Source organism: Arvicola amphibius, chromosome 5 (assembly GCF_903992535.2).
Source record: "Arvicola amphibius chromosome 5, mArvAmp1.2, whole genome shotgun sequence".
Classification (NCBI taxonomy): Eukaryota; Metazoa; Chordata; class Mammalia; order Rodentia; family Cricetidae; genus Arvicola; species Arvicola amphibius.
Window position 1 is genome coordinate 67,271,696 of NC_052051.1, and position 10,823 is coordinate 67,282,518.

Consider the following 10,823-nt stretch of genomic DNA (forward strand, 5'->3'; position numbering starts at 1 on the left):
TCCCTTCAAGAAAGAGCAGTCCTCCAAGAGACAATAACCAAACATGGCAAACAAAGATACAATAAGACAAAGACTCTCATATCGAGACTGAATAAGGCAATCTAACAGAAAGAAAAGAGTTCCAAAAGTGAGACAGAGAAGCAGATTTGCTTTATTCATTTTCTGCTAACCTGGTGTGAAAAGGCTATCTAAAAACAGAGTTTCCAACAAGGAAAGACTGTTGGTTGGCTTTCCCCTTTGGAATCTTGCATGGTACCTTTTAGTACCGTGAAAATTAGACTTCATTAAGGAGCTATTCATATCAGTTCTAGCTTAGGTGTCTGTGGGTCCTGTTACTGACGGTATGGTATCATCAGTAATAGAGACTAAACCTTCCATCTCCAGAGAAATAACGACAACAGCAGCAAGCTATATGCTTTGAGAGTCTTTGGATAGAAGACTCTACCCAAATTAAATTAAAATCTCAATAAATAGATAAATTATTGAAAACCTTCATGGGCCTGTCTTAAAGGTTTTCACTCAGTGTTGAAAAAGATAAGAACAGATACTAGACTTGATCTTCACCAAAAGGCCGAGAAGCCATTATGGGGCTAGCAAGAGACCTGGCACTAGAGAAATTCCCCGGAATCCACAAGGATGACCCTAGTCAAGAAGCTAAGCAATAGAGGAGAGGATGCCCAAAGTGACCTTACCCTCTAGTGAGACTGATGAATATCTTAAATGTCACCATAGAACCTACATCCAGCAACTAATGGAAACAGAGGCAGAGACCCGCCTTGGAGCACTGGGCTGAGTTCCCAAAGTCCAATTTTAGAGTGGGAGGAGTGAGAATATGAGCAAATAGTTCAAGACCATAATGGGTACACCCACTGAAAGAGTTTAACTGAGCTAGTGGGAGCTCACCAACTCCAGTCAGACAGGAAAGGAACCAGCATAGTTACAAACTAGACCCTCTGAATGTGGGTGACAGTTGTATTTTGGGGGCAGACTGTGAGGCCATTGACAGTGACACCAGGACTTAATCCTACTGCTTGTACTGGCTTTTTGGGAACCTATTCTCTTTAGATAGCTACTTTGCTCAGCCTAGATATAGTAGGGAGGGTCTTGGACCTCTCTAAGGAGTAGATAGGAGTGTGGTGAGGGGAAAAAGGGAGGGAGTGGGCACTAGGATTGGTATAGAAAATAAAAAAGATAGTATTTTTCTGTTTTTAAAAAATAAAATAAATTTAAAAAAGGAGAAGTCACTATAAGCATAGGAACTAAATAAAGTCTGATGGCCATAGAAAAAACTTCTCTCACACATTCTTTCTAAACATGTGTGCTTGATTTTTCTCTTTATTCTACTGCCTCTACATGAATTCTTCTGTCCTAATTGTCTATATTATCTTTGCTCTAATTCTCTGTTTCAATTCTAATTCCAACTCTTTGTTACAATATTCTGTTTCAATTCATTCTTATTCTAATTATTGCTGCAGGAGTGCCTTCCGCTCCTTCAGCTGATAGCCTCTGAGATAACAGCCCACGGGGAGTGGTATATTTCTCTTAAAAAGAGCATCAACCCTCTGCTTCCTGCTCTTGCTCCAGCGACTAGACTCCTTTCCTGGCTGTTGGTGTTCTGTAAGTTTTTCCCCTAAAATAAATACCCCTTTGAATCCAAACTGGTGTGGGATTGTTTCGTGCATTATCTATTTTACATTTTTTTCATTTCTTCTACTTTTCCATCTTATTTCTTCTCAATCTATTTCTTCTACATTCTTTTTTTTTCCTCTCCTCAGCTGCCCAAGGACCTAGCTGGGGGCGTCTTCCTGGACACCTGGGAACCCCTCTAGAGTCAAGTCTCTGCCAACCCTAGAATGGCTCCCTTAAGTAAGATATATAATTCCTTGTTCCCATATCCACCCTTCCTATATCCCAACCATCCTATTCCCCCAAGCTCTTCCCATCCTCCACTTCACACTTTTCTCGCCCCATCCCCCCTCCCCCCATCCCACCCCACCCCTATGTTCCCATTTTTTGTCTGGCAATCTTGTCTACTTCTAGTATCCAGGAGGATAACTATAAGTTTTTCTTTGGGTTCACCTTCTTATATAGCTTCTCTAGGATTTTTTATGAATTATGAGCTCGATGTCCTTTATTTATGGCTAGAACCCAATTATGAGTGAGTACATCCCATGTTCATCTTTTTCTATCTCTATATTCTATAGTCTTATTGTACTTTTTCTGCTGTTATAAATTCCCAAGAATAGATGGATGATAGATAGATAGATAGATAGATAGATAGATAGATAGATAGAGATAGATAGATAGATAGATAGATAGAGATAGATGATAGATAGATAGATAGATATACATATAGATAGATAGATGATAGAATGATAGATAGATAGATAGATAGATAGATAGATGATGGATGGATGGATGGATGGATGGATAGATAGATATCATTCCTTAGCAACTTGTTAGTAATAAAAAGCTACAAAAATTCTCAGGGACACAGGCATTCTTTGAAGAAGTGTAGCAAAACTTAGCAGCTAGTTTGCATCTAACTGAAGTTTTAGCTGTAACAAGGTCCCTGTCCTCTTTTAAAGGGGTTGCTACAGGTTACAAAGGGAGAAAACTAAACTATTGAGAGATCTAAGGAAAAAGGCAAAGAATATGTGTATTATTTTTTATTTCTTAAGTGTAATTAATAATATCTCGACATGATTAGTCAGTTATGTGTTATTAGGATTAAGATAGAAAAGGAGAGACCTCTGCAATACCATCCTAATTCATCATAAATCCTCTGAAGGCTTAGTTCCTACAAGGCCAGACACCTGCAATTTCATAATTAAAATCTGTGATAGTTCCATTTGTGATCTGTCCAGAGGACGCATGTCTGGCCAACTTGTTCTGTCAGTAAGGCTTCTAAGTTTCTGACTGTAATGTGGAGAACATCATGTAGAGAGAAATCATCCTTTTGACCATCTACAATATGTGTTCCCATAAGACTGAGATCTAATCATGAGATTGTATGCACACATTACATGAAAAGGCATGATACTAGTAAGATATCATAGCTGTTATTGCACAAGCTAAATTACAGATGAAAACAACAGTTTTCAAAGTCAGGGGTGCTGCTGGCTTTTCCATCTGAAAATAATCTCTTGAGTGGGGTGACATCTGAATTATCAATTGCTATAAGTGGCAATTGTATCATGGCCCACAATAGCTCATTATAAAATCTCCTGACAATAATGAAATGCAAAACAACAGAAAGGACCCTAAAAGTTAGTATAATTTATATTCTTTGATGGAATGATGTAACAAGAGGAGCAGGCTGCTTTTCTTGGCTGCGTGGATATCTTACACCTGAAATAATCACACAGAAACTGTATTCATTTAAACATTGCCTGGCCCATTAGCTCTAACTTCTTATTGGCCAATTCTTACATCTTAATTTAACCCATTTCTATTAATCTGTGTATTGCCACATGACTGTGGCTTACTGGCAAGATTCTAACCAGTGTTTGCCTCAGGCAGGAGAACGGTGGCATCCACCACTCTGCCCTTCTTCCCAGCATTCAGTTCTGTCTACTTCACCTACCTAAGTTCTGTCCTATCAACTAGACCAAGGCAGTTTCTTCATTCATTATCCAATGAAAGCAACACACAAACAGAAGGAACTCCTACACCATTTCCCCTTTTCTGTTTAAACCAAAAGGAAGGCTTTAACTTTAACATAGTAAAATTACATATAACAAAACAGGTATCAAATAAGAATTACAGTTATAATAGTTATATTTACTTTATTTTTTATCATAACTAAAGAGAACTCTAACTATAAGTTCTTCAACTCCATCAAAGACTCCAGAAGGATATAATATTACCTAAGTAAACAGGAAGTGCATTATAAGCAAATTCTAAAACTCTAGAATTGATAGAGACATCTCACTCCCTGGACAGTCACCCAAAGTTCTTCTGTACCATTGGGGCATCCATCCTCAGCCTACAGGCCCATAGTATCTGGCAGACTTTTCCATGAAGAGCAGGAAATTTTAAAGACAGTTCTGTCACTTTCTTCTGTGTCCTGTAGAATATCTCGCAGACTCTTTCATGAAGCAGAAACCCAGGACCATCTCACCTTTAGGCATGTTCACGAGTCATCTCTCTGTGGGTACTGCACATCCAGTGAAGCAGTCCAGGCAAGAGCAGTTTCTTGCCCAAATGGCTAGCAAACTCCATAAAGAGCCTCTTTGAAGCCCATCTTCCTCAGAAAGTAGCCTGGTTCTGCCAGGAGCGATGTGTTTCATTGTTGTGGAAACTCCTAACTTATTAAAACATTTTAAATGCCATATTCTGTAGTCCTTGAAAGTTATGAAGAGTGCGTATCTGAAATATATCTCTGCACTTCTAGAAAATCTAAATAACATGATTACAAACTTGACTATTACAGATGATTATCTATTAACCTATATTTCTTAATTATACATTACATTTTAAATGAACTACACAATCACAAAACTACACAATCACAACCAGAATGGAATTCCATATGAAAAGGAAGTCAATAGAAACCAGACGACAGAGCTCAGCTGAGTCCTGAGTGTTCTAATATATCCCGAGGTAAATAGAGCCAATAAAATAAGTGGCTAAAAGACACCTACATGAAAATAACCTATATATATATAAATGAACAAACCAATCTTAATACCCAGTTCTCCTTATCTCAGATGTGTAAGAAAAAGCAGAGTAATAAATATGAGCCTTACAGAGTGTTACCTAATATTTTTTTCTAGCTAAAATTTTCAGATAAGAGCACACTCTTGCAGTCTATAAACCTCTGAGGTTATAAACCAAGAGGGCCAGAAACAAAATTTCCTGCTTCTTAAGGAATCTGATTTCAAAGAAAGGAAAAGCTTGATATTAATTATTTAATAATTCAGTATTCAGTGGCATCTAAGAATATCTGGGAAATAACTGATTTTGTATTCTCCATTAAAATGAGGGCTTCTTTGATTGGATATTGTTTCCTTATACATTTCCCTTAATACTGGTATCAGACACACAGTAGATGCTCAATAAATATTTTGAAATAATACAATATCTGTATTAACCAGAAGAAAAGTCTCAATATTTAAACTGCACAAAAATTCCTTAAGAAAGGCTACATATATATTAACATCTTTGTCTCATAGCATACTATTCCTTGTATTCAATATCATCCTAATAGTCCCATATTTATTTGACCCCATCTTACCTCCAACCCCACAGTGAAGTTTGATTTCCATTCTAGTCCATGTCTTCATCACTAGAGAGCTATGGCCTTTTATATATATTGTCTTAATAATTTTTACCCTCTTTCATGTAAATATGACCATATGAGAATTTCATGTTTTTCCATGCCTTTCTAAAAGCCTTGCCTTTTCATAGTCAGAGAGAAAATGGAGATAAGATATCACAAACCATACTAAGTGAACTTGCACACTCAGTCACTCTTTTCTGTTCAGTGCTGGACACCTAGTTTAAATTCCTTCAACGTATGTCCTATCCAGAAATCAAAAGGTCTCTGAAGAGGAAATTTCAAGTGAATAGCTGTGACACAGTGTCCCCTTAACTAAAGCAGAGAGAAGTCATGGTTAGAATCACAACTATTATGAGACAAACATGGAATGTCGTGTTAAAGAACAAGGGCCAACAAAGTGTTGAACATGGAGAAATGCTCATTGTAGAGATATTTATTTATGTTCCCAGTAACTTTCTAGCTCCCATAAATTTGAGTTATGTTTGGTTTTCTGCCTTTGGTATGTGAGATTCTTCTACATTCCCTTCAAAAAAATGTCCCCTGGCAAGCAAGCTCAAGTGGATTGTTTCTTATGGAAATCAGCTTTGCTTATAAATGGAGATGCTGTTATTTATATTTTATTTTCCTCATGTCTTTACACATAGTCGGAATAAGTAAATCCATGGCACTAGATCCTAATCTTATATTCCACATTTATGCCACCTCAATGATTAGTTCAGTGTTTGTGTTCAAAATCACTGTTTGTCTGTTTTCCTCTTCAAGTACTTATGCAATGCATAGAGGTAGTCCTTATTCATGGTTGAGTCACCTCATTGATAACACTCAACTCCAACCTGATGTTTCAGTTGTTAGTAATAAGATGTGAATGCTGGATTGTATAAGAACAGATTAAAAATATTTCTTTAAAATGTCAAAGGAAAAAAAGACACTTTGAAATGGTCTCTTCATATAATACGCATCTCCAGCATCCTGTAGCACCAGTACCGCCTTTACTTACAAACAAAAGGATTATTTTAAGTCAAGTTGTTTTTCCCAATGCTGGCAATAGTCACTACATTTATTTGCTCAATGAGGTATTCTTTATGCTTATTTTTGTTCTTTATCAAAAACATCTCTCGTCCTTGCTGGGCTGAGGGTTGAGAATCGGAAAGCAATATTCCAGCTGTTCTTAAAGCCAGTGTTTCTTAGCAAGGTTAAGCAGTGCCTTTTCAAAATCCCTGAGCTGTGTGCGTCATCTCCTGGTGAGTCAAACTTGTTATATTAGTACATTTCACAGAAAAAGGCCATCAAACTCAAACTTTGAAAAAAAAGGTCCTACTTCTTGGTTTGCCTAAGTTGGTTGAGATGTGTTTATCGCAACTCCCCCTGCCATCTGGCATCAAGAAGTCCTCTCAGTTGGTCCTATCTATTATTTATCCATCAGTCCCCCACTTACCTCCACATTTTTAACTAGAAAGATAGAGAGAGCATGTCTTTAGAATCATGGGGCTCTGTACTAGCTACTTTTAATGTTGCCACAGCAAAATAACTGACAAATATAAGCTAAAGAAGGGTTAATTTTGACTTACAGTTTCAAAGAATGCATTCAATTAGATTCAAAAGATGGTAGTAGCAAATTTGGGGCAGGTTGCTCGATTTGCATCTATATCCTGGAAACTAATTGTGCTAAAACTTGGGCTCAGCTCCTTTTCTCTTTTCTGTTCAATCTGAGACTCCAACCCATAGGACAGAGTTGTCATATTTAGGTGTAGGTCTTCCAGTCTCAGTTAACTTAATTTGATAAATCTTTTATGGACATACCTAGAGATATGTTTCCATGGTGATTCTAGTGATCACCAGTATAGTCAAGATTATTCATGCCAGCTTCTTTGGGGAAGAAACTCATCTGGGTGAGTTTGAGAGGAGTGGCCTTTTTCTGCTATGTTGTCTGGACTTTAATTCTGCTTCTTAATACTTCTGTTGTCTTTCTAAATTCTACATATTCATTCCATTTCTCTAAGGTATCTCAGGCTGCTAGTTTCTTGCCTAATGGAATGAAAAGAAATAAAGAGGGCATTATAAAGATACTCAAAGAAAGGTAACAGGCTTCCGAACTGTAAAACTTCTGTATGCCTTTAAAATATTAAAAAGTATGCTCTGTGATTTTATGAAGAAGTTAATGAGCACATGTTTCTAAGAATTTCTCTACTTGGTATGAAATATCTTAGGGACATCTGCTGATACTGCTGGTTTGAGAAGATGTGGAACCTTAGTGAGGCAAGACTTACTGGAGGAAGCAGTCTTCTGCTGGGTGAGCTTTAAGGTTTATATCTTGCCTCATATTCTGTCAACTCTCTGCTTCCTGATACTTAGAGATGTAAGCAAGTGACCTCATGTTCCTGCTGCCATAGCTTTTAGCTGCCTTCATGCTATGACGTCTCCTGAACAATGAGTTTACAGATCTCAGCTAATAATCAAAAATATTCTCTTTTTGAGTTTCTTCTTCAAGTATTGACTCCCCAAAATGAGAAAATAATTAATAACAGGTTGCATATTTAGTGCCTTTACCAATCTTCATCTTAAAATTTGATATGGATTGGGAGAAGAAGTTTGGTTTGCACATGGGTCCTTTGTTGTTTAGGGAATCTGTGCTTGACACTGTCCAAGCCTCTTTTTCTCCACAAATTTCACATTGATCTATAATCTATTTTCAGTCATCCAGTCTCACTGACTTCATCAGCATAACATCATTGAAATGCTACTGTTTATACCATGCCTACCTAATTCTTCTCCATTTAAAATCATTGTATTCATTTTCTTTCTGGAAAAGTTCAATTTATCTTTTAAATGTCAACTCAAATGTTATCTCCTTCATTATGGATTCATAGAATACGAGAAGTAGAAGAGATCTCCTTAATTATCTTGTCCCAATTTCCTTAAGATTAGAAACACATTGAGGAGCTGCATAACTCATGTTAAGTCACGTAGGGATTGAAGGCTAGAAATACTTTACCTATGAGACTCTGTGAAGGACAACCATTCTACAAGTTATCATGGCTACGTAAGAGGTTGAAAAGCAATCACTGAAAAACATAGGGTTGGAGGGATGTGCCCCCAAGAATCAAGTGAAATTATATATTGGGTTCTGGTGACAAAATCCACAAATTGGAGTAGTGTAAGCAGCAATTTTCACAGCCAAATCATAGATTATGTCATTATAATTCACAAATAAGCAGTCCATAGTTTTAAGGCCCCTGGCATGAAATTATACAATAGCAGCTGTTACTTATAGATCCTAAGCCAACAATTTTTAAAAATTATCAGTCTTTGGTATTTGTAGTTTTGTGAGTTTGTCTCTTCAAGAACACCAAAACTTAGACCTCATGACTCCGGTAGAGCTTTCATTTTATTATATTATATTTTCTAGTGATAAAATGACACCTTTCTAAATCTCATAGAATAAACAAGAAAACAAACAAACAAACTAAAAACATTATTTGTTCTCAGGGAGACAGGAAAAGATAACCAAATGACAGCCATTCTGTCACAAGAACCAAAGTATGAATTAGTTTTCCTTCTGATGAGAATAAATATTTCCAAAATCATCCTCGTGCTATCATATAATCCACTTGTGAGTGGGATTTCTGTAACACTCTGCTGGTTTTCTTTGTTAACATAGGACTGATATTGATGTCAGCATTAGTGATTACAATGAGGTACATTTTCAAATACCATTTTGTTCCATAATTACTCCAACAATTGTTAGATTTAAATGCTACTGATCTTTTGTTTTAGTGTCATTGAAATATTAAAAATATTAATAGTTACTGGGGTCCGTAATCCTTTTGAATCCTCTGTAGGTGAGACTATGATGAACTTCACAAGTTTAAGTGTCAACATGTATTTCCACCTCAATTGTTGCTGACATCTAAAGTTCAGTACTAGAGCTTCTCTTAGGTCTTGAATGCCCTTGCTTGTCCTGTTAAACTTTTATCTCAGGTCATTCACCAAAACATCATCTTAAATGAAACTTTTTTTCTCAATAAAACCTCCTGTTAAATTAGATACTCTGTTTCCTTACCATCAAGGGTTTATTTGAAACAAATGTTTTCTAAGAAACAAGTAAGTGTTTTTAATTTATTCTTCTCTCATACGTTTCATCTCAACTGCATTTCCCCTCCCTCCTCTTTTCTTTTAACTCTCTCCCTCATCTCCCTTCTCTCCCAGATCCACTCCTCGTCCATTTCCTTTCAGAAGAGAACACGACTCCAAGTGGTATCAACCTAACATGGCAACAAGTCATAGTAAGACTAGGCACATAGTCTCTTATCATGGCTGGAAGTGGAAACACAGTAGGAGGAAAGGGGTACCAAGATAAGGCAAAAGTGTGAGTGACAACCTTCACTTTCATTGTTAGGAGTTCCACAAGAACATCAAGCTATGGAACCAAAGTATACACTCAGAGGACCTAGTTTAAACTCTTAGAAGCTTCCTGGTTGTTACTTCAGCTTTTGTGAGACCCTATGAATTGATTCTGTGAGCCATGTTCTTATGGTGTCCTCCATCTCTCTGGCTCCTACAATCCTCATTTCCCCTCTTCCTTGGGTTTCCAAGAAAGCCAATTAATGTTTGCATGTGCTTTTCTGTATCTGTTCCTATCAATTGCTGGATGAAGTCTCTAATGATGACTGGAATAGGATCTGTTTATGACTACAGCTGAATAGCATTAGGAATCATTTCATTGAATTTTTTTGTCAGTCATGTTCAGTTCTTTCCTTGATCTCTGGGCCTCACTCAGTTCCTGGCTATCCAGGAGATATCAGGCATGAGCCTCTTCTCATGGCATGGGCCTCAAGTTGGGTGAGTCATTGGTTAACCACTTCCACAAGCTCAATGCAATCATTACCCTATCACATCTTACAGTCACGACAACTTGTAGATTGAAACCAAATTGTGGCTTTGTTAGTATCCCATTCCCATAACTGGAAGCTTCACTGGTTACAGAAGATGGCCAGTTTAGTCTCTATATCCCTTATTACTAGAAGTCTTCATTAGGGTCATTCCCATATACTCCATGGAGTTTATATTGTTAGGTTTCCACATCGTCCCTGAAATGTACCCAGTTCCAGTCATCTCTCTGAATATTCTCTCCCTTACCATCTCAGCACTTCTGTTACCATCCTACCAGTTCTTAGTCTACTGCAAAAACTATTTCATTTCTCCCTTTCCATAGTGAGCCATGCACCCAACCCCCTGCCTTGAGCCTTCCTTGTTACTTTATCTGTGTGAGTCTATAGATTGTAGCATAATTATCCTTTATTTAACAGCTAATATCTACTTATAAGTGAGTACATACCTTTTGTGTCTGTCTAGGTCGGTGTTACCTCAATCAGGATATTTTTATAGTTCCATCCATTTGCTTGTAAGTTTAATGATGCCATTATTTTTAACAGATAAGTAATACACCATTGTGTAAATGTTGTACCACATTTTCTTTATTCATTCTTTGGTTGACAGAAATCTAGATTGCTTCCAGTTTCTGGCTAATATGATAAAAGAT

At 37.1% G+C, this 10,823-nt stretch overlaps 1 pseudogene; it reads right to left on the reverse strand.

Annotated features, from left to right (window-relative positions):
- Positions 1-418: 418 nt before the first annotated feature.
- Positions 419-583, reverse strand: LOC119815995 (annotated as a pseudogene).
- Between the last annotated feature and the right edge of the window lie 10,240 nt (positions 584-10,823).